Source organism: Anabrus simplex, chromosome 2, assembly GCF_040414725.1.
Source record: "Anabrus simplex isolate iqAnaSimp1 chromosome 2, ASM4041472v1, whole genome shotgun sequence".
Taxonomy (NCBI): Eukaryota; Metazoa; Arthropoda; class Insecta; order Orthoptera; family Tettigoniidae; genus Anabrus; species Anabrus simplex.
The window spans coordinates 289,031,705-289,058,438 of NC_090266.1; the positions used below are offsets into that span (position 1 = coordinate 289,031,705).

General features: G+C 38.5%; 1 protein-coding gene across 4 annotated transcripts in view; it reads left to right on the forward strand.

The window, feature by feature from the left end:
• LOC136864062 (type-1 angiotensin II receptor-associated protein) overlaps positions 1–26,734 on the forward strand; it is a 268,407-nt gene that overhangs the window by 55,291 nt on the left and 186,382 nt on the right. For all 4 annotated transcript variants that reach the window (XM_067140601.2, XM_067140600.2, XM_067140602.2 and 1 more), the window contains exon 2: positions 6,012–6,148. The gene's annotated coding sequence lies outside the window, so the exon portion shown is untranslated. The remainder of the gene's footprint in view (positions 1–6,011; positions 6,149–26,734) is intronic.

A 26,734-nucleotide genomic window follows, 5' to 3' on the forward strand; every position in this document is an offset into this window, starting at 1 on the left:
AGAAACTCGGCATTAAATTTGAATTCTTCTTGACCGGACATTTAACAATTATACATGAAATTTATCCCTCACTGGTTCACTTGACTGTACCTTCAACACTTTGAGTGTAATTACGATGTATTCCTTTGATGTGGTGTTTACTGTAGATGTATCAAGCCTACTACACCCTACTACAGTGGAGAACATGACGAAACTAGAGAGAGTTCAACGCCGAGCAGAACGACTAATTACTCAACACGGTCATTTAAATACAGCCAGGTCACTGCCCTCCATAACATCCCTCTGTAAACAAATAGATATTACTTTCCTGAGAAAATCCCTCTCAGGTAACATTCATATAAACCCTTTCAACCGCTTACAGCTGAACTATCGGTCCGCTCAAAGAGGTGGAGGTGTGTCCCTTTTCCCTCCATTTGCAAGAACAGCATCATCTTATATCTCTCTCTCTCTCTCTCTCTCTCTCTCTCTCTCTCTCTCATAGTTTATTATAATTTTAAGTGGTGATGGAGGCACTTTTGTGTATGTGGGGCTATGTCCTTTCTCCATTCGCCATCCCTAAATTGTTACTGCAATTAGTGGAAAATAAATAATAATAATGTGGTGATATATCCTTTTTGTTTCACTGACAACTAAGTATCCATGTGACTGCTTCTTGTCCATCCAGATGACTTCTTGGAAAGTCTGTCCTATACGACTTCATGGCAAGTTTATCCCTCAGTGTTCACTTATCCATTTGACTTCTTCACTGTTCACCCTCCGTTCTCTGTCTTTCCGAAATAACCGATGTTGGTGGTTCATTTTCTAGTTGAGATGTTGTGCTGTTTCGTTCATATTAATAAGGCTTCACTTTTTTGGACATACCTATTCATTCCAAACAATGTGTTAACACTGAGAAATACTCATAGATGGATGGAATTGGTGTATGAAATGCTATCGTCACTTCATTATTTCTTCATGATAAATTTGGAATGTTCTTCGAGATTGTTATCCAACTTTCGATGACTTTCTTGTTGGAAGAACACGTTTAAATTAGAATAGGATGACGTTCTTTCTTAAATCTGCTGACGGGGAATTGTATTGGATGAGCATTTAATTCGTGTGGTGTATGACTGTGTAAATATTGTAGAATGCTGTACATATTCTGTAGAAATTAGAACTTTGGTTTTGGTAGACGGTGATTGATTTTGATTTCCTTGATTGTTCCAGTCATTTCATATATGTTATTTTTGAAATAGTCAGCATCATTTTTACTTTTCCGCGTTTCAGATTATTTACTGTTGTGTTGTGAGAGCTGAGATTTTCCTTTAATTTATGATGGACCATTTGAATTGATATTTCACAACTTAAGTTTATGTTTTTTGATTTAATTGGACTAGAGGTGACTATAGTCATGAACAGATACTTATTCCTTTTGCGCTGATTCAGTTTTGGAATAAATTAACTCACCATTTATGTTTCTTAAATAATTATTGTAAATTAAAATCTCAGTAAGAGGGATTGAGAAAAGAATTTCGTACCGATTTTATTAATTTATATTTTCCAGATTTGATCAAGGGAACACAGATCTTTCACAATTAGATTGAATGAAAATTGTTCACTTAAATCTCAAGATGCAAAACATTGTATTTATTGATTTGTTAGGGTGAGATAGGGAAAAATTCGTCTGTACCATCCCATCTTGATATTTTTTCTTTGTACTTCAAGAGCAAGAATTAATTTTATGTTAATGATTATTTTCCATCATTGATAGCGTGGATGACAAATACATTTTATTTAAATAAACCATGCTATTATTCAAGTTTTATTAATTTTTCTTCTTATATGGCAAATCCTACGTTATTTCTATCAAGTATGCTAAATCATTACTGAGCACCCCTGAGGTGTCTCAATGTTCTATGACTGATGTTCTAACAGGTGTACTGGAAGTAGTAATAGTAGTAACAGTGTTTATGTCCCAGTTTAATATTACATAAAATTCACTCACATAATGAGTGCCCTGGTAATACAAGCATTGATGGTGACAGAAATTATATTTTATCACTAGTAGAATGAACTTCATCTTGCCTCCTGATTGTAATATTTGTTTATCACTCAACTCGCCTGCTGAACTTGACATAGGCAGTGTTAGCATATTGTTTTCAACCCTCTCGTAACTTTGATCGTAATCATCTCTTTTCCTTTTTACAAACGAGTTTATGTATTTGCCACCGACACAGCTCTATAATCTTGCGGCAGAGATCAGATAACCAGGAAGAAAATAAAAACAAAAAATGACAGCTCACCAAACGAGGGTGACACGTGTGCAAGGCCAGCTAACATGAAGGTATAACACTCTGTCCAAAGCACTCCATCAGACGTAACGAAACTGTCACATACACCCCCTAGGCGTATGCATTGGACGATATAAAAAGGACAAAATGTACTTATTATCTGAACAGTCAGGATGTTACATCATAATTCTTATATCCTTATGTGATAATTATGTAACTATTTTTCAATTTCAAAAATACCGCATGTGTAATGTTACAAAACACCATATGTTTTATTACTCTAATATATTTCAGGATGACCCAGTAAATGGACACACACACAATTCTATTCAACCATGGATGGCCACACTTACTAATTGCTGTCTATTTACAAGTCTCTCACAGCAGGACTCCAGCTGGGCAGTCTTTACCTAAAGGGTGCTATAAGCCTGATTGACGGACCTTTCACTTGCGTTCACCAGTCCAGTCACCCCAAACAGCAACTGTGTACAGTTGAGAGTTTGAACACTGGGCTACTCACCACACAACACACAAGAACTGTTCCTTGGTTCATCTCCAGAGACAGTCCAGTAAATCACACAGTCAAACGCAATGAACAACTAAACAGCAACAATTCAACCGTGCTAAACAGCAGGACAGTTCATCCCATAAAATGACCATTAACACTGCTCTAATTACAATCATGATGGCTGCTCCCATTGCTGACTCTACGACGATCCTCAGCACACTCACACACACTCACTCACTCTCTCTCTCTCTCTCTCTCTCTCTCTCTCTCTCTCTCTCTCTCTCTCCGTCACACTCAGCCCAGCCACCGAACCCCAACGCACCGAGTCTCAAGGTGACTCTGGCACTGACTGTCCATGGCTAGCCTGCCTTTTTATAGCTCGGATGATGTGTACCAGGATTTTCACGACATGGCTAGAGACAGAACATTATCGTTGCATCTCCCAGAAACTCACAGGTAAACCAGCCAACGAGAAAACACATGGAAAGGCCGGCCTCACTCTACAGGCTGGCTGGAAGATTCCTGGTCATTTGACTCACTAGCCCCTTCCAGGAAGTACCGAAAGGGACTTCCAAAGGGCTGGCACACAACAATGTCAAAAATTAATTTCCTAAAAGGAAACCATAATTTCATTTCATCAATTGCAAATGTTAAAAGCATTTAAGCTCTTTAATCATGAAATTACCAGCGTTTCGCCCCAATGTAGCAGTGGGCTGGCAGCTAGTGTGCTGTTGAGACACCACTGCAAGCCTCCTGTGTAGGACAATGCTCTGACAGTGCACTTGGGGAAGCATGTACCTCCCTTCACTTGTATAAATGCCTGCTTTTGGCCTTTATATATATATGTAATTGTATTGACCTTTTCTTCCTTTGCAAAAGAAAAATGTGATGAAAGCCATAAAGAATCTGTTGTAAAAATTCTCAAAAAAAGGATGTTTATGTACAATTGTGTATTTTAATATTAAGCCTAGTTTTAAAATAATTCAGGGTCTGTTTTGACAAGCACGCTGAGCATTTTGGAATCCAGTAACAGGCTGGCTATTGTCCAAGAAGTAAGGAAAGGAAGAAAATGGAAGTACAGTGTTAAATATACTGGTTTTACCTCTTACAGCAGATGCTGACCATATGCACTGCTGGTGTATCTGCAAGTAAAATTTCCTTAACTCAGCACAGTTAATCCTTATAAATCATTATTTCATGGTGACTAGTTTGTCTTTGTAACCTTAACTACGGTGGTTACACAAACAAGTACTAAACACAATAAAGGAGGGAAGTAAGAGCAACTACACCACTATCAGGAAACACCATACACACAGAGAAACATCAGCTGGCCTACGCAGGTCTCAGCCAACAACAACATAATACGAAATATCAGTAGGGCCAACTAGTGGATAATAAACCAGGAAAGTGGAAACAGGCAGGACCTACCGAGGGCATGGACATGGCTTAGATTGCAAATTCCAAAATAAATCGCTGTGATCCTTAAATTTGACAAATATTGTTTACAAGTGAAATTTTACAAGTACATTCCGAACAAAATCCACCAAATAACAACTTACGAACTATAAGCTCCGTAATACACATATCTTAAAGGTTCTTTGATAATGGGCTTCACTACGAGTTTCAAACTTCAAACCAACTATACAACTAGTTACAAATACAGGAGTACAATGCAAGTTAGTAGGTTAAAAGCAACGTAAAAACAATTACAATTGATCATGAAGTGAATGTACTCTCCTAAACTCTAGCGTATATCAAGTGACACTGAACTACAAGAGGCAAACCCCAAGGTAAATGTATTAAATCTCAATCTACATATTTAGTGAAATAAGAAATGGGAATGCCTCGAAAACAAATAGGGAACCCCAGCAGAAAAGCGAAGGCTTCGTAAATAATTCATTTGGCGAATCTAGGTTAGGCTAGGGCAGACTCCTATACGAAATAGCAACCGAACATTACGTAAATTTTAACCGGAACGGAAAGTAAGGGTGCTTACCCGAGGGTGCCCCATTCCGGAAGCGATGCTTAGCACACGACGCAGACCAACACAGACTAAAGGCAGATCAGGCCAAGACAAGACCGAATTATAGCGAACGCAGCCTCGCTCACTTTATATAGGAAAACTTTGGTCTTGGAGTAGCCAATCAGAATGCATGGGTCCGCCCATCCCCTCCTAGGTTCACCAATCACAATTCCTACTTCCGTCGCGAACTTTAACTAACATTCTCGAATACACACGTTCACGAATCTTCCATTTCCAGAATAGTTAGAAAATTCCTTCTAGAAAACATAACCCACAAAAGGCACACGTCCTGTTCAACAATTTTCTAGATACTTCCAGTAAGTACAGAATAGAAATCTACTATTTACAAATACATATGTTACAAATATTACACAGTACAGGTTAGGTCATTAGAAATAAAACATTATATCATACTTTACAAATAAAGTCTTCAAAAACACTTTCCACTTTATTGTTCACCTGTGACAGTCTTAATGATCATGCACAGGCTTTCATAGCTTGTGTCATTACTAGCCTCCCTTTTTATAGTTTGGGTGATGTGCTGGATAGATTTACACAACTTGAATGTATTATCTGCAGCATTCAAGAAGTGGTTCATTAAGTGCCCAGAAATATGTTTTTTGAAAAAGACTGATATCCATTTTTATTTGTCACCTTTCATCAAGACGGACACTTTTTATATGAACAAATTTTTGTCAACTTTTATATTATTTTCAATTTTACATCATATGTTTCTTTCCATTTTATTCCATTTCATTGTTTTAATATGTAGCTGAAGAAGGCCTAAATATTGGCCAAAACATGTTCCAGAGTTTTTAATCGTGACCTTTTTAAGTGTTTTTTAAAATATATTTTGTATTGACTATGGTGGATTTTAAATTTTTCTCATTTTTTTAAGGGAATTTTGTGTGTTACACATCGTCAATATGGAACATTGTATATATGAGATTCATAAACTGCTGTATCATTACTGTCGTCAAACCAGTTTATAAACAGTCAATTTCTTTACAATGTGTATGCTGTCAGATGTTTCACCATTGCTATGATGTTGCATTTCCAGTGCCACTGCAATTTTCCTCACAGGTCCAATGGATAATATTGGGGTTGTATTTTGGCTCTATTTTATATTTGTAATGACCCTGTCTTCTTACTTTCTCTGCTGCTTTTCCCACACTCTAATAAGTTACTGTTACTGTACATGTTTTTGCAGTGGTTGGCGGTGTTATGTTTAAATGAAGAGGTCCATATTAATACAAGTACCCAGTCCTTGAACTGCAGGAATTGACCAGATGCAACTAAATTCCCCAGCCCAGCTGGAAATCAAATCCAGGACAATCTGAATTGAAGGTTAGTGACCATTCAGCTAAGAATGTGGACATCACATCCCAGGTATTTCTGGGGTTGCTGGACCCACTCTGGCTCACTCTTCTTCTTTTCCTCTTTTTGCTATCGGTATAATATTGCACTAACACTTCGAAGATTTTTGGAGACGTATGTATGGGGAAGTGCTAAGATTAGGAAGGTAGCATCCATGGCTTAGGGTACAGCCTGAGTATTTGCCTGGTGTGAAAATGGGAAACCACAGAAAACCATCTTTAGGCTGCTGGTAGTGGTATTCGAACCCACTATCTCCTGAATGCAAGCCAACAGCTATGCGACCCTAACCCGCTCGGCCAACTTGCTTGGTTTTCTCTTCTTCTTTTTTTTCTTTCTTTTTTTCTGGCTGAAGGCTTAAAGTTTGTTTCATTTCCTGATGCCACATGATTTTTCGGGTGACCTTTACCTTAATTAAGTCGACGACAGCTACCTTCCCAATCCTAGACCTTTCCCATCCTTGCATCACCTAAAATCTTAGATATATTAGTGCAATGTTAAACTACATTTTCGGGTGAAAATTTTAACCCTCTGATCACTAGGGTTCGAACCTTACTGTCTGTGTGAAAACGAGCAGCTAATCCATTGTGCCTATCACATTAATCCCTATCTTCAAAATCTTCATATAACTGCCTTACATTCACATGCCTTGTGAACCGTCATGAATTTTTGATGGGACCATGTGTAGGCATCATTTCCTCTTCATCTCTTAGCTCCTCTTGAAATGTTTTTGAAAACAAGATCAATTGTATAATGCAGTTTTCACGAACAACAGACAATACACCCACTTTAATGCCACAAAGTGGAATTTTGTGCAAGAGTCTAGGATTTGTAGGTGATCAGTTTCTATTGGTTTGAGAATTCACTGTCTCACTTAGACTAAACCTGGTCTTGTTGGGAACTAAATTTTGGTGATCCTCTGACAGTTTGAACAGTATTGGACATACTCCAGTCTGCTGAGTTGTACAGCTGAGAGATTTCTGATGAGAACATTCATTCAAAGTTTGCACAGATTTCAGCCAACTTTGCACTTAATTTGCCACTTAAATCGTTCTTCCTTGCTGGGCCAAGTGGCTCAGATGGTTGAGGCCTTCTGATCCCACCTTCACAGGTTTGATCCTGGCTCAGTGTAGTGTTATTTGAAGGTGCTTAAATATGTTAGCCTTGTGTCGGTAGATTTACTGGCATGTAAAAGAACTCCTGCGGGAATAAATTCTGGCACCCCGGCACCTCCAAAAACCATAAAAGTAGTTAATGGGACATAAAGCCAATAACATTATTATATGTCCTTCCTTCTCAGAAAATGTTCCCGTTTCTTTTAGTTCCCTTGCAATTGTGCTCTTGGTTGGAATTCGAACATCCATAAATTTCAGGATGAATTTCTTTTACACAGATCCAGCATTCTTATTTTTTCACATAACAACCATGCTTGGATATTACGCACAGATGTCAATAATGTACTCATTGCCAGTTCTAACTAAAATTTTCACAGAATTAGAATGGTATTGACAGCTGCTTCAACACAAGTTCTCCAGCTGTAATACGGGTGGAGCAGGGAATGAGTTAGCAAGTTGTCATTGGCCATCACATATCACTAGCCACAGAAGAGTGCAAGTGAGAAAATAGAAGAAAGGGAAATGTGAAGACCATGTTCCTGTTCACCTCACGTGTGCTGCACGAGATTACTAGCTTTTGTCAGCAGTCTTTATTTTAGTATATCAATTTCTTAACAGTGAAGATCGCTTTGTATTAATGTCTCTGTGGCCACGTGTTTAATAGTAGTTGTTTCATTTCTAATAGTTATTATTTATGAAGGTTTTCTCTTAAAATATGTACGTTTGTTCAGTATAATAATTTATAGTTAATTTTTGGGTATTGTTTGTGTATATATGCCTATTTTAAAATTTTGATTCAGTGCCAGAAAATGAAGAGAGAAAATGTTTCGGCAAAGGCATTCCTATAAAGCAGCAAACTCAGGACGTTATTAGTTATGAACGAGAGTACTTTGAACTGGAGAAGGCTAATAATGGTCCTTTCATTCTGTAAATAAAGTGAAAAATAGAACTGCAGCTGTGGTTAGAGTAATCGAAAACAGTGTACTTTAAATAGGAAAAGACAGGTACGATTTAGAGTTAATCCAGCAAGGAACATCAGGTTAGGAGGACAGGGATAGAAACTCAAAATGGAGAAGAGTGTTACGAACATAGACTTTCCAACAGGATGCTGTATTACAAGATATTAGAATCATTCCGTATTGACGGTTTTCACTGTACACAGGTGAAAAAATGAGTGTGTCCTCCTAATTCAATTGACATTTATAAATATTTACTCTTCCTGCAAATCATATTTTTTATTTTGCTTTGAATATCTGGCTGAATTCTTTAAAATACATCCCTCTTATCTACTTCACTTCGCTAGAAGGAGGCCTTAGTTGGGTAACACAGAGTGGCAACGCCAAGCATCTCACTCTCTTGAATGCCAGTCCCATTCTAGTTTTGCATGGACTTTAGAGCACAGCTACTAAAAATGCCTTTTATCTCATCATGTGACAAATGTACCATGTTGTTTGGCCACACTTTGCAGCTTTGTCCTTGCAGGATATTCTGCACTTGTTGCAATTGCCAGAATTGACCATTTGCATAATGCCTAAGATGTTTCATTTTGTAAGGCAAAAAATAAAATGTAAAGTTTTTGTAGTCTTTGCTTACACCCCAAGTCTCAGTGATGGGAAGATATATATGCCAAATTTCAAGAAGATTGGCTAATATTTAAAGGTCGCATACTTGATTAGTTTAGTAAAAGTAGACACACACAAAAAAAAGCAATTATTCAATCATTATTTTTATTAAGAAAACTAGAGATCACAAACTTAAAATTAGACACTAAGATTACAATATAGTTTGATAGGCAAAACATGTGTTATATTAATCAACTTTGAACGATGCAATCCCTTCTTTTGTTCACTTGGTGATGACTAGACAGCGGAAGTTTAGACTCCAAAAGGTAATGTTTCAGACGCCTAAAATAGGCTCCTTAACTGCTATATTTAGGAAGCAGACCCAGCCAACAGCTGGAAACTGCAGATCATGATGATGATGATGATGATGATGATGATGATGATGATGATGATGATGATGATGATGATGATGATGGTGGTGGTGATGAGCTGCTATATTTAAGCACTGAAATGAATAATAGGCAGATATATAACTGAGCAGATATCAAGAAAACATTAAAACAATGACGTAAACAACCTTAACTTAATTTTAACGTGCAATATCGGTATTAAAAGAAACCAAATACATTTCACAATCGGCACGTATAGGCCTAACTCACAATTACAGACTGAGGTTAAACATCATGTCCGTAGTTGGCTTCACAGTAAATTGTCCATGGGAAAATTATGGCGTTTGTCACTAAGTATTAATTTGTATGCTGAGAAAGAGCGTTCAACGTCAACTGAAGACACAGGGCAATATTTTTTTTTTTTATGTGATGAACGGGGATTTCATTTCACCTTTCACTTTAGATGATTTTATTTTATGCATTACGTTTCCTTCAAGTAAACACGTTGAGCTCTAAAGACCAACATGTACCAGATGTGCATCTGTTGTTCTAGTGAAAGATGAAATTCCAAGATTTGACAAGGTTTTATTTATAAAGGTAAAGAGACTGGGACGTTCGTATTGTGTCACTAATTGCTGGGCTTACCAAAGCTGGGAAGGAGGAAGGGATTGCTCTTTGTCCTTGCAGTGTTTAACGAGGCTCATAAGAATCATAGTTGACCTTTAAGCTACAGGCTCTTTAAAAATAATGGTACAGTAGGCCATTATTATGAATAGTGTAAAATATCAAAATTGAAGAGGAAATTCAAATCTAACAAAGAAAAACTAGTCAGCCGGAAAGATTGACACTAAAAATAGACTTAGAATGGAAAATATGCACTAATGTCAAAATAGGCATTTTTAGGCATTGAGCTCTAGACGCCTAAAATAGGCTCCTTAACTGCTATATTTAGGCACTAAAATGAATAATAGGCAGATATATATATAACTGACCAGATATCAAGAAAACATTAAAACAGTGATGTAAACGACCTTAACTTAATTTTAACGTGCAATATCAGTGTTAAGAAAACCAAATACATTTCACAATCGGCACATATGGGCCTGACTCACAATTACAGACTGAGGTTAAACATCATATATTTTTACCTACTTTTACAAAACTGATCAAAGTATGCAACCTCTAAATATTATCCAGTCTTCTTGAAATTTGCTTTATATAGATCTTAATGTTCATGAAACATGTAAATTTAAAAGGTCAAGCATGTAGATGTTAAGGGAAAAAAATAGGCATTTGTCTACTTTTACAAAACTGATCAAAGTGTGTAACCTCTAAATATTATCCAATCTTCTTGAAATTTGCTTTATATAGACCTAAAGGTTCATGAAACATGTCAATTTAAAAGGTGATGCATGTAGATGTTAAGGAAAAAAATAGGCATTTGCCTAAAATACACTGTCTAGTGATGACTTTTCTGTGATGTTCGACTACACTCAACAAGAGTTTTTTTTTTTTTTTGTTCGTCCCTGTCCGATTCATTAAACTTTATCAGAGCAGTTCCTCTTTCTGTGGTATCATAGACCACCTGAAGAGTGTTCAGATGGCTTCTCATAGAATCACTGCAGTATTCTGTCATAGCGTTGATCCCAAACAATTCAAAGAACATCTTTGTTTTATTAGTAACGAAATGGCACAGTTCCTATCCTTCAAAAACTAGGTTTTTACCCTCTAATCATTTTATTTCCTTTTTCTTTGCACTAAACAGTTGAATATTCCTCAACGAGAATCGAAAGGAATGAAACAGGTTGCACATGTTGTCAGCATCATATATGTTCACTTTCAGCATGAGGCAAATCTAAGTCAATGGGCTGCAAAGAATGATTTGGATATGCTACATCTCCTGAGCACTGACCCAGATGCAGACTTCAAAAAAAGTGCTCTCACAGTTGGTAAGAGATACCATTGGTATCTGTCAGAAAGAAACATAGGATTGGCTTTTTTAGACGAATGTACTACTCATATTGTTAAGGAAAATATGACTAAAAATTTAGAATCCAAACCTGCAAAGAAAAAGGAAATTAAATGATCAGAGGGTAAAAACAAAGTTTTTGAAGGAAAAGTCCTGAGCCATTTTCTTACTAATAAAACAAAGACGTTCTTTGAATTGTTTGTGATCCACGATGTGACAGAATACATTACAAGTAATAAGCTTTAACAGCTTCAGAATATTGCAATGATTTTCTAAGAAGCCATCTGAATGCACTTCAGGTGGTCAATGATGCTGCAGAAAGAGGAATGGCTCTTATAAAGTTTAACAAATCAGTCAGGGACAAACAACAAAAACAATTCTAGTTGAGGGTAGTTGAGTAGCACAGAAAAGTCGTCACCAAGCAAACAAAACAAGGGATTGCATCGTTCAGAATTGATTAATATAACACATGTTTTGACTATCAAACTACATTTTAATCTTAGTGTCTAGTTTTAATATTATTTTAAAGTTGTGATTTCTAGTTTTGCTAATAAAAATTAGTAGTGAAAAATCATATTTTTTTGCCTACCTTTACAAAACTGATCAAAGTGTGCAACTTCTAAATATTATCCAATCTTCTTGAAATTTGGCATATATATCTTTTACATTGCTAAGACTCGGAGCATAAGCAAAGTCATATGAAAATCACATCTTTGGAGAAATGAAACAGCCTAATAATGCCTGATTCTCTCCTTCTAGGCAGTGCACTTTATCTACCAAAATGTAATTGTGCATGTATGATGGTAGATAATTTGGCTTGTATAGCCTTCATGTGTCTGAGCATTACCTGGAAAGACTTAACAGAACTGTAAAGTTGTACAACATTGCTCTTCTTCCTTTGCAATTTAGGATTCAAAGAAGTGAGATGCGACGTCAGATTCATCAAAAATACTAGATCAGCCAATAAGGTTTCAAAGAAATCTGCGTTGTGACCCGTACTCCATAAAAAGACTACTATTTCCCTCATATTGGTGGAATCATTTGATTATTCCTATAGTTTTTGTTATTGCCCCAATTGCGCCTGTTAAGGGTCAAGGTCTAGGGTTAATTAAGTGATAAGGGTGATTTGAATGTGGTACCATAATTTACTTCTCTAGGAATTTGTCATGTAATCGATAGTACATGTTATATTTGACTTAGGGTTGACTAAGTGATAAGGGTGATTTGAATGTGTTAACATAATTTACTTCTCTAGGAATTTGTCCTGTAATCGATTGTACACGTTATGTTCAAATTGGTTTTGTTTTCAGTTTGTATACTGCTGTCGTAAGATTTTATTTTTTATTTTTAGAATGATAATTTTCTTAATTTCATACTAGAATTTATGTCATGACAAAACTGTTCGCTTGCTAAGCCACCAGACTTCTGAATAGTTTTAGCAGCTATCTACATAACTTTGATAACTTTTAATCCTTAAGCACATAAGGCCTCTTGATAAATGATGCAATGAAGCTTAATGTGCAGTCCATCCTCTTATTTCACCATGTTGCTGATTAATTGTAATTGAGCAAAACCACATTTTGAACCACTTATCTAAGGAGCACTACTGGTAGTCGCACCATATGGATGGTTCCATTTGATCAACACCACAAACATACCCTGATGGAAAAAGAAATCCAAACAACAAGAAGACATTAGTTTAGAGGAGTGCAAATTGGGCTAAGCAACTGTCTACGTAACTTATTTAATTAAAGTTTCCAGGTCACAGGTTCAAGTACGTGCGAGAAGACATGTGACATGGTGGTACGTTAATAACCGCTGTAGTCGCCACAATCTTGAATGCAAGCATGCCAATGTGCATGCATTGTGTTGTATATGTGCCGTATGTCCTTTTGTGGGATGAAGTTCCACGTCTGTTACACTTGGTCAGTCAAATCAGCAACGCTTCATGCTGGTATTGGATAGTGCTAGAATTGTCGTCCGATTATCTATATATATAAAATAACTTGTCCTGACAGATTCATCATCGCCGAGCCGAAACTACTGGACATACAGAAATGAAATTTTGGGGATACATTCATATTAACGTGCAAGTGCTCGCTAAGGGCGGATTTTTTGATATTTCGTCGCTAAGGGGGTGAAAAGGGGGGTTAATTTTTAAAATGAGAATATCTAAATCTCAAAAACTTAAAGGTTTATAGTAATAAAAATTGGTATTTGGAATCTCCTTTAAAAATAAACAACGTATTTTTTTTGTTTTCGGAAAATACCATGAAGGGGGGGGGGAGGGGGTTGAGCACCTTTTATGAGGAAACTTATATCTCAAAAACTGAAGATGTTATAGTCATAAAAATTTAAATTTGGAACCTCCTTTAAAAATAAAGAAACACATTATTTTTGTTTTTGGAAAATCCAAATAATGGGGAGTGAAAAGGGGGGGGGGTGAATTTTTAAAATGATTGCATCTATATCTCGAAACTGTAAAAGTTTTCAGACGTAGAAATTAGTATTTAGAATCTCCTTTCAAAATAAAGAAACACATATTTTTTTTGTTTTGAAAAATCCCAATGGGAGGGGTGATAAGGAGTGAAAAATGGGTTGAATGCCTTTAATGAGGATACTTATATCTCAGAAACTGAAGATATTACAGACCTGAAAAAGGTATTTGGGATCTCCTTTAAAAATAAAGAAACGTTATTTTTTGTTTTTGGAAAATCCAAATAGTGGGGTGTGAAAGGGGGGGGGTGTATTTTAAAAATGAGTGTATCTATATCTCAAAACTTTAAAAGTTTGCGGATGTAAAAATAAAAGAACATGTATTTTTTTGTTTTTTGTAAATCCCAATAGGAGGGGTGAAAAGTGTGAATAAGGGGTTGAATGTCTTTAATGAGGATACTTTGAAACTGAAGATATTACAGACCTAAAAATTAGTATATGGAATCTCCTTTAAAAATAAATATATATTTATTTTTTGTTTTTGGAAAATCTAATTAATGGGGGTTAAACAGGAGTGACAAATTGGGGTGAATTTTTAGAAAGACTATATCTACAGTATATCTCAGAAACGTAAAATGTTACAGACGTAAATACTGGTATATGGAATTTCCTGTTAAAGTAAAGAAACAGGTATTCTTGGAAAATCAAATGAAGGGAGGGGGGAGGTGAAAAAATTGAAAAATTAATTGACTTAATTGTATGAGGATACTTACAACTAACAAAAACTAAAATTGTTACAGACGTGAAAATTGGTATTTAAATCTTCTTTAAAAATAAAACAACGTGTTTTGGGGGGGGAGGGTAGTCATCTTTGGGGGCAGATGTGAAAAGGAGTTGAATTTGTTTCATGAGGTCACATATCTCATTTACTATTTAAGAAACAAATATTTTTTGCCAGAAAATTCACTTGGGGGGGGGGGGGGGGGGAAGTGTGGAGAAAGCGTATGACAGGGTACCGACGGAAAAGATGTTCGCCATACTGGGGGTCTATGAAATTAAAGGTAGATTATTAAAATCAATCAAAGGCATTAATGTTGACAACTGAGCTTCAGTGAGAATTCATGGTAGATTGAGTTCTTGGTTCAGGGTACTTACAGGGTTTAGACAAGGCTGTAATCTTTCACCTTTCCTTTTCGTAGTTTACATGGATCATCTGCTGAAAGGTATAAAATGGCAGGGAGGGATTCAGTTAGGTGGAAATGTAATAAGCAGTCCAGCCTATGCTGACGACTTGGTCTTAATGGCAGATTGTACTGAAAGCCTGCAGTCTAATATCTTGAACTTGAAAATAGGTACAATGAGTATGGTATGTAAATTAGCCTTTCGAAGACTAAATGGATGTCAGTAGGTAAGAAATTCAACAGAATTGAATGTCAGATTGGTGATACAAAGCTAGAACATTTCAATAATTTCAAGTATTTAGGTTGTGTATCCTCCCAGGATGGTAGTATAGTAAGTGAGATTGAATTAAGGTGTAGTTAAGCTAATGCAGTGAGCTCACAGTTGCGATCAACAGTATTCTGTAAGAAGGAAGTCAGCTCCCAGATGAAACTATCTTTACTTCGGTCTGTTTTCAGACCAACTTTGCTTTACAGGAGCGAAAGCTGGGTGGACTCACGATATCTTATTCATTAGTTAGAAGTAACAGACATGAAAGTAGCGAGAATGATTGCTGGAAAGAGGTGGGAATAATGGCAGGAGGGTACTCAGAATGAGGAGATAAAGGCTAATTTAGGAATGAACTCTTTGGATGAAGCTGCACCCATAAACCGGCTTCGGTGGTGGGGTCATGTGAGGCGAATGGAGGAGGGTAGGTTACCTAGGAGAATAATGGACTCTGTTATGGAGTATAAGAGAAGTAGAGGTAGACCAAGACGACGATGGTTAGACTCAGTTTCTAACGATTTAAGGATAAGAGGTATAGAACTAAATGAGGCCACAGCACTAGTTGCAAATAGAGGATTGTGGCAACGTTTAGTAAATTCACAGAGGCTTACACACTGAACGTTGAAAGGCATAACAGTCTATAATGATAATGTATGTATGTATGTATTGTACCCTGATGAGATAGGCCCTAGTTTCATGATTTGATTTTGATATGAGAAATACAGATATATAGAAATATTAAATGAAATACAGTGTCAGTTTTGTGTGGACGGGATAATTTCAACATAGCTAGACATATCGCGACTCCCAGTCGCCACAGTAAGCTTGTCATTAAGGGGAAAATGTTTCTTGGCCAGAAGATAAGAGGATTAAATCTAGAGCTCACAACAACAGAATAATGACTTCGAGGAAGTGAAAGAGTATATATTTCGGACCAAGGGCGAGTAGATGTATCACCAATACCGAGAATGTGACGTGCCAGTTTTTCCACGCCCGAGGCATTTGGTGTTGTCAACGTTACAGGGAAGAGATTTCAAACTAACCGAAGCGGTGTTGACCAATGAGAAAATATATCACAGGCCCGCAGATAAACCAACATAAGAAAAACTCAGAGTGAACTCCAGTTAGCTTCTCCGATAACAATAATTAAATTATTCCAACCACATAATTGAATAGAGGGGATTTTTGTGATATCGTTCCCATGTTGAATAATTGTAATCGTAATAAATTAAAGTAATGAATTCGTGGAAATGACCCACGCTATCTCGCCATTGGTCGAGATGAGCACGCCATCAGGGACGCCGAGTTAGCGCGTGAAAGGTGGAGGACAGAAATTAAGTGATATTTCCATGATCACCGAACGATAGGAGTTCAGAATACGACACATGAATGTGTATCACCAGTGTATTAAGTAGGATAAAGCAAGAGATCCAAATCCACCTGCATATGCCGATTTAGGATAACCAACCCCCCTCTCCAGGAGTTGACCGCGGATGACCCCGGCGGGAAACCGTATCGTCCATAAAAGTCCAGAAGCGGACCTCACATCACTCAGTTCTTACCAGTACTCAGTTCTTACCAGTCACCAGTTGTTATCGGTCACCAGTCGTGTCAGTCGTAATGGAGTAGTTGAGACTCTGACACGTTGACTCTGTCAGTACCTCGGGACGCATTCGAAGTCAGTTAGAGCTGAAAGTACGTGAATTATTAGGAGAATGAATACGAACAGTGAAATTATAAATAGTACCGAGTGTGTATAATCAGTATAATGTTGAATTTAATGAATGTCATGTGTTTAAATAATAAATAACTAACGGAACGCCGATAGTACCTTTGGAAGGCAGTGTGCGGAGCCTGAAGTAAACACCTCAAGATAGACGGTGAATAACTATCCGAGCAGGGAATTATAGGAGCTAGGCGATTATCAAGACGGCTTAGAAATAAACCAGGAAGTGCCGATTGAAGACGCGATACGCGCCGGTTCAAATGAACGACATTTCGTCGTAATGTGCCACGACGTGTGTTTCGGGCGTATATGAAGATTATATTGTGCGAGTGTCAGGGGTCTAGGAGCACCTATAAGTGTTTTTTTTTTGTTATTAGTATTCCTGTGTAAAATAGTGTAATAAGGTATTAATCATGGGTAGTCACCCAGAAGTGTTTTATGGTGTTAAATTTGTATTGTGCGGCATGATGGACGAGTAGATCACCATGGGGCCGTAAGGCCTATATCTCCTCCGCTACGAGACAATGGAATTCTACATAGGAATGAGTACACAATTTTGATATTGGGGAATGTTATCGCGACTAAACGGGGTTCAGTGTAAATTAATTATGGTTACTTAACATGGTCCGCTTCCCGAGTCCATGATTTTTTTTGTTAGACGGACGAATTAATTTATATTAACGTAATAATGGGTTAGATTAATTAATTTGAGTATTTGTTTGTTGTATATAATGTAAATATGGGATATATTTCTTTCAATTAATGCATGCTGTTTGTAATACTTTGAATTAAGTTCATTTCAAGTGTTAAATTCTTTTTTTGTGCTAACCCATTTATTTGAATTTCATTCACTGCGGTGATCATTTGTATTTTAATTAGGAATAATTTCTATTAGACAGCCAGATTATGAAAGAGCCAGAGTATGTAAAATTTGTGTTGCGTACGGAAGGTCATTAAAATACTAATAATAATAATGTTTGTGAGTTGACAAAGGAAAGTAAAGTAATAATAATAATAATATTTATGCGTTTGCGAGTTAAAGTCTAATAATAATAATGACAGTGCTTCGTGAGTTAGCCAGTGCAAATATAATAATCAATGTGGAGATGACATGTAGCGTTAATGACTTCATTCGCGTAATCAGTTTGAGTTTACGTAAATTTTTGATTTTACGTTTTTGGGACTTTATTTTAACCATTAAATTTTGTTTAAAAGCGATAAAGGCACGTGAATTAGAATGGTCACGATATGTTAAAAGCCCAGAATGATTTGAGCCCATATTTAGAGTTGGAAGTCATGAGGGACGAATATCCGGCGTGAAATAAATTGAGCCGTATTGTTAGTAATGATGAAATAGATGAATCTCAAGGCCTAAGATGATATAAAATACAGATGCCGGTGTTATTAGTGGTAGAATCCACGCACCGAGGATTAATTTATGAATTAAATGTTTGAAGAGTTCCGATGAAAGGAAATGGACTTCAAATTTGAAGGAATAGTTTACCGGGCGAGTTGGCCGTGCGCGTAGAGGCACGCGGCTGTGAGCTTGCATCCGGGAGATAGTAGGTTCGAATCCCACTATCGGCAGCCCTGAAAATGGTTTTCCGTGGTTTCCCATTTTCACACCAGGCAAATGCTGGGGCTGTACCTTAATTAAGGCCACGGCCGCTTCCTTCCAACTCCTAGGCCTTTCCTATCCCATCGTCGCCATAAGACCTATCTGTGTCGGTGCGACGTAAAGCCCCTAGCATTATTGAAGGAATAGTTTAGCAATCGCCGGCATTGGAGGTATTTGCCCAGCCGCGATGTGCCATAGGTTGTGAGATGTGTCTTGGGAGGACAGGTGTCCCCATATAAAATTAACGCCAGTACGAAGTTGAAGGTACGGTCCCGAATACCGTGTTGTCCCGACCGATATAAAGCAGATCTTAGTGGTTCATAACGGGATTTAACATATGTGACTAAATTCTAAAGAGTGGAAATTAAAATATCATCTTTCCATTTTTAATAATAATAATAACAATAATCATACTCCAAGTGAATCTTGTCTTAAATCAAGTGCTTAGTGCCAAGATAAATCGGAATTGTAAAAGGGGTTATGCGTTAAACATATTAAGAGTGAACTACCGTGTAACAGGCGAAATTAAGTTTTTTTAAATAATAATAATAATAATAATAAAAACTAAGCTACTTTTTTTTTTTTTTAAGAATTAATTTTTTTATATTTTGGACATAATAATGATGTTGGGAGATGAAATGAAAGATTTGAGATTTTTAACTAATAATAATAATAAATAAAATATTTGAAGAAGGAGAAGAAGAATAACCAATGAAGGTACTTTTTTTTAATTTTTCTTTTTGATGAAAATAATAAGAGCGAGAAGTTGAAGTATTATAGCGAGGATGATTACGGGTTACGATAATCACGATTTCCACTATTAATAATAATAATAATGATAATAATAATAATAATAATAATAATAATAATGAAAAGTTGAAGGAGCAGAAGAAAAAGAACTTGCAATAGTAATTTGAGAATGATAATTATGATGAAAGGAAATTAAGATATTTAATGGGCGATGATTCATTGTTACGAATATAATAATAATAATAATAATAATAATAATAATAATAATATATTTATGAGGAAGCTGATCATTATATTGTGCGGATAATAATTAGGAGGAAGAACGACCCTTCGTTTGAAACGTCGGCAAGGGTTGGCATATAATCATCCCGGATGACAAACGATAATAATCAAATACCGGATTATAATTGAAATTAATGATAATAAGAAAATTAATTGATGGTAGTCAAAGTATATGCTAATGATCAGATAGAGAATGGTAATGATATTATTTGATAATCATAGGAGGATATGCTAGGGACAGTCATCCTGTGTCGAACTGCTCCGAACCACATGTTGGGTTTTCACGGGGAGATAGCGGTAGATACGTAAATAACCCACGGACGGCACATGTTTTCATGGTCAGAGCAGAGTAATGAACCTTTCCGTACGTCTTGTCGTATTGACAAGTGTAAATATTAAAGTAGCTTTTGAGTTAATGAACTCTACCTGGTGTGTTTGTGAATCTGGAAATAATAGGCTAGAGTTTGTCCGTATTATAAATTCCCGTTTTTTTTGAGGCGATAACATTTTTCAAGGTGGGTGTCCGGCTCACCAGAATGTACATACCGGAAGTGTCTCGTGTCCAAACGGAACGAGGAAACGACAGTAAAAAGTTACTGTCGTGCCTTCGTCTCCGAAAGAAGATCTCCAGCGGTGAAACGTCCAATCATACGGATGTGAATTCGATCCCCAGTAACCAATTGGGGCGAATTCACCAAATGTTTTACACTACCAGAGTAGTGAGGTAAAATCCAAGTATTATGTCATTTATTTTTCAGGATTAAAGTGTCCCAATGTAAAATTGTCATCATGTGTAGTATGCAAAATAAGTGAATAAATTGCTCTTCATTGCAATTTCAATAGGAAACAGTTTCCATATCTTTTCATTGTAGTTAGTCCAGTATGCCCATGGAATTTAAGTTGTCACTTCCCAGTCCTATTGTGGAGTCAAAAATTTGTATCCATGAATGAGTCGTCCCCCGTAACCTTAAATTTTCATGCCCCGTTCATCCCTGTGTTCATTTGATGCGCCGATATATATTTTTTTGATTATCTTTATATAAATTTTTTATCGTTTTCGAACTGATCACCCCTGAGATAAATGCTAGTCTGGGACTCAGGAGGTCGGCGGGTGCAGTATGTGTCTATGTATGTATGTATGTATGTATGTGTGTATGTATGTATCTACGTATTATATGCATATTACACACACATTAATGAACCGCCATTTTGACAAACATTTGGCTGCTTCATTAGCATGTCAACGTATTACCAACACAACAAAATAACAACACGAGTTCACTTGACTAACGACTTTTACTAGCAACTCTCACTAACAACTCTACTCCAACTCCCAAGACCGCTTCTTTATATACATTGCCTGGCCAGGCTTCTAGAAAAGTATGACACAACATGCTTTCTCGTAATTTCTAGATTCTACAGTAACCTATTTACAAATGGATCGATAGTTCTGTAACTCTCTGGTGACAAAGATACGTTGTTCCAGATTGTTACCTTGTGTTGGACAACATTACATTGGATTTATACATCATATTTACAGGTAATAATAAATGATACACTATTAACCCTTAACACTCATGCGGTGGGCCATGCTCGACAATGAGAATATCTCGCATAGATCCTATGTCGAGCAATGCCCAACGTGATTTTCTTCCCTATATAACTCCTTTGGCGGGTTACGTGTCCATGAATTACAGGTACAGTAAGCTACTGCAATCCTTTGACGACAAATTGAAGCCATGTATAGCTGTAATCTCTTTGAAATCAGGCTTTGTGCGCATTCTTTGAAGACCATGTGAGTTTGTAAACAAACGTTGCTTAGCAACATGGTGGCGTTCGAACAGCATGAGAAAGAAACAGCTAGACTTTTAGGTGAAAATGACGTTGATTTCAGCGATAGTGAGAGTGATTTTCAATTAACTGGTGAGGAAGATATTGCGGAACAAGATGGTGTTGGTGAGTTGAGTGATGAAAATCCTGATAATGAGAAAATTATGCTAACTGGCAATGCTGGTACCTCTGCTGATGGCTGGAGGAAATACCATGACACTGACTTGTACTTGAAAAGTCCATTCACAGATACGTCAGGTTATAAACCACCGCAAGGTTGAATGAACTTGACTTTTTCCAATTATTATTCTTGACTGATGAGTTATTGTTGGAAATTGTGCGGGAGACTAACCGGTATACTAGTGTAAACATTCAAAAGGTCACGCTCCTCACACGTGAGTCTATAAGGAGGTCGTGGATAGATGTTACTCTTCCCGAATTCAGAGCATTTTTAGGCGTATCCTAAATATGCCAATAAACAGTAAGCTTAAATTATGACGTTAGACTGTGTTTTTCAGCAATACTTGCAGAAAGAAGCCTGGGTTACATCCCGGCGAGTGTTTGGGAAGTTCCACACAATGCACTATTACAGGAAAAAAGTGACTGTCTGAGATAACTTCAGTTTTGAAAATGCTGAACATAGCATTTGAATACCATATTGTACTTGTATTATGTTTATTTTGTATTTGCTTTAGTTGTTTTTTATAAATATTCTGTCAATATGTTTGTACTCTCTATTATCCCTCTGCAAGCAAGCAGATTCTTAAATGGAGCTGGAGAGGCAGGAGTGTTCAGAAGAAGAGAAGGGCTAAGGGTTAATTGCGTGTTCTTAAATAAACTCTAATATACATACAGCAAACGTGCCGTGACTTTACCTCACATGTTTTGTTACACAAGACACAAATGATAAATGATATGACCACGATTTATACCAAATAAAGTCTGTACATAACTACATAAATAATAATAATTATAATAATAGATGTAATCTACTTCATAACCACACCTGACAAGTCATAATAATAACACCACCACCTGCTAATCGAGTTCGATATTTCTGTTTACCCATGGGTTTAAGAGAATTGTTATACTAGTCCATTACACTTGCATCAATATCCACCTTATAACTTGGAAACAATTTCAACTATTACACTTGTCGACTTGTCTTGGTCGTAGATTATATCTTCTTTCTTCCTCGACGTCGCTGAATGTGCTCTCGACCGGATCGTGCCTTGTCGGAGGTCGGTGTCACCTCGCTGCCAGCTTCCTCGTCGGTGGTAGTCGATGCGTTCTCCTGCTCATGACCAGATTATGCTGTGTCATCAGTAGCCTCTCCTCCAGGTGGGCCCGTGGCAGTATCAGGCTTACACTGTATGCGCAGCGGTTGGGTGACCCGCCACAATTCTGATGTGTGGACCTTGACAGGAGGGTTGGTCTTTCATAAGTAGACCCCGTGGCCAAGCTGCTTATCGACCTTTATGGTAACAACCCACTTAGGTGCGAGACCTGCATGAAACCCTCCAATCTTATTACTGACTGGGTGGTTACTTCGCAGCACTTGTTGGTCTGGTAGGAAGATCGGAGTCTCTGACATCTTGAGCCTTGGCCTGGGTAAGAGATCTCTTCTCAGCCAAAGCTTGCTTTTCCTTGATGTCCTGCTGCTGCTTATGCTGCCACTCTGCTAGGGAAACAGCTTTTTCATCTTGACCAGAAGTAGGTGGTGACGAATCTCCAAATCCCTGGTGCCGTATAGCTGTCGAACTAGGAAGAGCTCCGCTGGGGAATAGCCAGCGACATGGTTGATGCGTCGTTGCAGGGCAAAGTGTGACTGCAGTATCTGACGGTCCCACAGTCGATGTTCCTTGTCTATCAGGTGGCCCCGTAGAATCCTTTTTAGCTCCTGGTTCCGTCATTCATTTGGATTGGTCCTTGGGTTGTAGATAGGGGTTGTCCAGTGCTCCACACACCATTCAGTCATCATTTGCTGCCACTTCCTTGACGTGAACTGACTCCCGTTGTCTGACAGAATGCACCATGGATAACCATAGCAGCTGAATACCTCATCCTGTAGAAGCCTGGTGATGCGTCCCGTCGTTGGTTCAATCCATCTTGTGAAGAGGTCGGTGATTACTAGGAGCCCTGTTTTACATCTTGGTGTTCTATGGTAAAGACCCACCAAGTCCAGGGGTGTGACCTCCCAAGATCGTTGCGGCCGTCTTCCTCGCTGACTGGAATCTGCCTTCCTGCTGCTCGCGTTGGTGCAGGCACAGATGTAATACCCTTTCACATAGTCAGGGATGTCTTTCCGCATGTTAACCCAGAAGAATGTTCGTCGAATAGACTGATATGTCTCTTCACCTCCTGGATGTTCGGCTTTAGTGCTGTCGTGGAACTTCTCGAGGATGTCCGTCGTGTGCTGTCTAGGGGTCACCACTATTGCAGGCGTGTTGGAGAGGTGAGATTTGTACATCAAGAGTCCTCTGTCAACCAAGAAGTTCTTGTAGCACCTCTTGAATTCCCTTGGGAGGAGTCTACAATCGGTGTGCTGTCTCCTAATCCACTGCATCATGGTCCTACAGGGCTTGTCTTGTTGCCATTGCTTGATTACTCCCAGATCAAGTTCTTTCTTGATAATCATAAGAACAGATTCACTGGATTCGCTCTGGTGTTTTTGTGGAAACTCCCTCTTGACAATGTTGCTCCTGGCTTCAGGTTCCATCGTCGGGTACATAGATAAGCTGTCTGCTCATATGTTCATCGATCCTGGGACGTGACTCACATCAAAATCAAATTCTGCGATTAACAGATCCCATCACATCAGTTTAAATTTTGAGCTGGAGACCGAGTTCAACCATTTGAGAGATGCATTATCGGTGTAACTTCCCTCCAAGTAGCCTCTAAATTTGCCCATGGCCCGCACCACGGCTAAGGCTTCCTTCTCGGCAGTGCAGTAGCTTTGTTCAATGGGAGATAACTTTCTGCTGGCATACTCGATGTCCCTTCCGCCGTCACTCCTTTCCTGGAATAACACTGCTCCTAGGCCGGAGTTGCTTGCTGGCGTCCTTCTACTGGCACATCTTCTGTTGAGGGTTGGGATGGGCTAGACCGGGAGCGTTGCATATCTCAGCCTTAATGCCTTGGAATGCTGCCTCTTCCTTTCATCGAAATGGGCGGTGGTTGTGTAGTAGATCGGTGTGTGGTATTGCCTTCTCTTGAAAGTGTGGCACGAAACTGCTATACCATCCACACAAGCCAAGGAACTGATGTACTTGTCACTTGGTCCACGGGCGTTCAGCTTCCTTGATGGCTCAATTCTTCTCCGGTTGCTTTTCCAAGCCTTCAGATGTTAAGTCATGGCCAAGATATTCTGTGTGAGACTGGTTGAAGTGGCACTTCTCTAGTTGGCAGGTCAGTCCATGAATATTCAGTTGTTCCAGCACTTTCTTCAGATGCATAAGGTGTTCTTGAAAATTCTTGCTGTGGATTAAGATGTCGTCGAGATACACGTGGCAGAAATCTCCAACATATCCTGACAATACATTATCCATCAGTTGCATGAAGTTTGCTGGAGCATTCTTCAGTCCAAAAAGTATTACTGTATACTGGTACAATCCTCTCGGTGTCATGAAGGCGGTCAGTAGCCTAGAACATTCTTCGACCTCCACTTGCCATTATCTTGAGTTGAGATCCAGTCTGCTGAAAATCCTATACCCACTTACTTGTTTCAGCGAGTCTTTCAGATCAGGCATGGGGTAGGCGTCACTAACAATCTTCTCGTTCAGCTTGCGGAAGTCCACACATAGTCGATACTCCCCATTCTCCTTCTTCTTCGGTAGGACGATAGGCAAAGCCCAACAGGATGTAGAGTGTTTGATGAGACCTTGCCCTTTCATCTCTTGAATCTTCTGAATGACGAAGTTGCACTTATCCGGGTTGATTGGATATGGACGTTGCTTGATGGGCGAGGAAGTGCTGCATTCATTGGTGTGTGTTACAGTGATAGTCCATCCTATTTTATTGGTGATGACTTCTGGAAAGTCCTTAAAGGCGTATCTTAGCTCTTCTTCTTCATTTGGTTGAAGATGTGTTAACTGGATATCTCCCAGGTCTACATCGACTTCCACATCATTGCGAGTCCAGAGATTTCCATCATGCCAGGCGACTCTCAGACGTTTGTCTTTTCCTCAAAACACTTCATGAGCTGCATAGTCTAGGATCACCTTGTATTCTACCAAAAGTCATGACCTAATATAATATCAGATATTAGGTTCCAAATCACCGCAGCGTTCATTACAATAGGCAGGTCCATGCATTTAGCGGTTAGGTTAGTCTATCCTTGGATGGAATAGGTTACCCCGTCCGCTGCTCCTACTACTCTTCCGAGATAGTGAGACTTCATAGGCGGTAGTAATCCGGCAACAGTCCCACTTACGATTGAGTGGCTTGCTTGGCTGTCGAGTATGGCTGAAAAATTCTTGTTGCCTAGCCTCAAGATGATAGCTGGGGGAGGTTCGTCTGTTCTGCTCACAATCTGACCAATCCCTTTCCTACTTTTCCGGGGCTGCTTGTCTGTCCCGTCTTTAGGCACATTCCTGTTCCCTGTCCCATCCCTCCTCAATCCAGAATGGGCCTGACCTAGTTTTCCGTCGTCAAAGTTGGACATTTGTTCTTCAGGTGTCCCATTCTTCCACCCTGGTAGCATTTTCTAACCAAGCTGATCTCTTCCGTGGCTTTATTTTGTGTTCTTCTGCCAACTGGGCAATTATTCTATGCAGATCATCAAAGGATCTTGTTTGCGATACCTCAGTTAGGGGTCTAATCTTATCGTGGAGTAGCTCTACGATGTCTGGTAAGATCTCATTGTCGCTTTCTTCAGGATGCAACCGCTTGAAGAGCTACTACTTCTGGAGGATGAATTCGCTAGCTCTCATGCTGGTAGGTTGTGCATCAGTCAGTAGCTTCCTTTTCACAGAACTCTTCTCCCCTTCGGAATTAAACCTAGCAAGGAATTCCCTCTTGAAATCATTCCAGTTTAAGCCCTTCAAGTTATTCCACCAAGTAGCGGCTTGCTCCTTTAACTGCAGTGTGACGAATTGAACGAAGATGTCCTCCAGCAGATTAGTCCTTCCTAGTAGACTGACCAATCCCTCGATGAAGCTAGTCAGGTTTTCTTCCAGTCGCCCGTGGAATTCTGGAAGGCTCTCTATAATCACCTTAGGGTCTAGGTGTCCTGCATTGCCGGTTAGGTTTGAGGGTTTTGAAGGCATGGAAATAGGTCCTGTTTGAGTTTATCTATCTTCTACCGCGTGAAGGATGCTCGCTCTCATATTCTGCACATCTCCATTGATGGTCAAGATCTGGTTTTCTAACCTTCCTTCAACGGCAGAAATATGGCTCCCAAAATTTCCTTAAACGGCAAAGACACGGCTTCCAAAA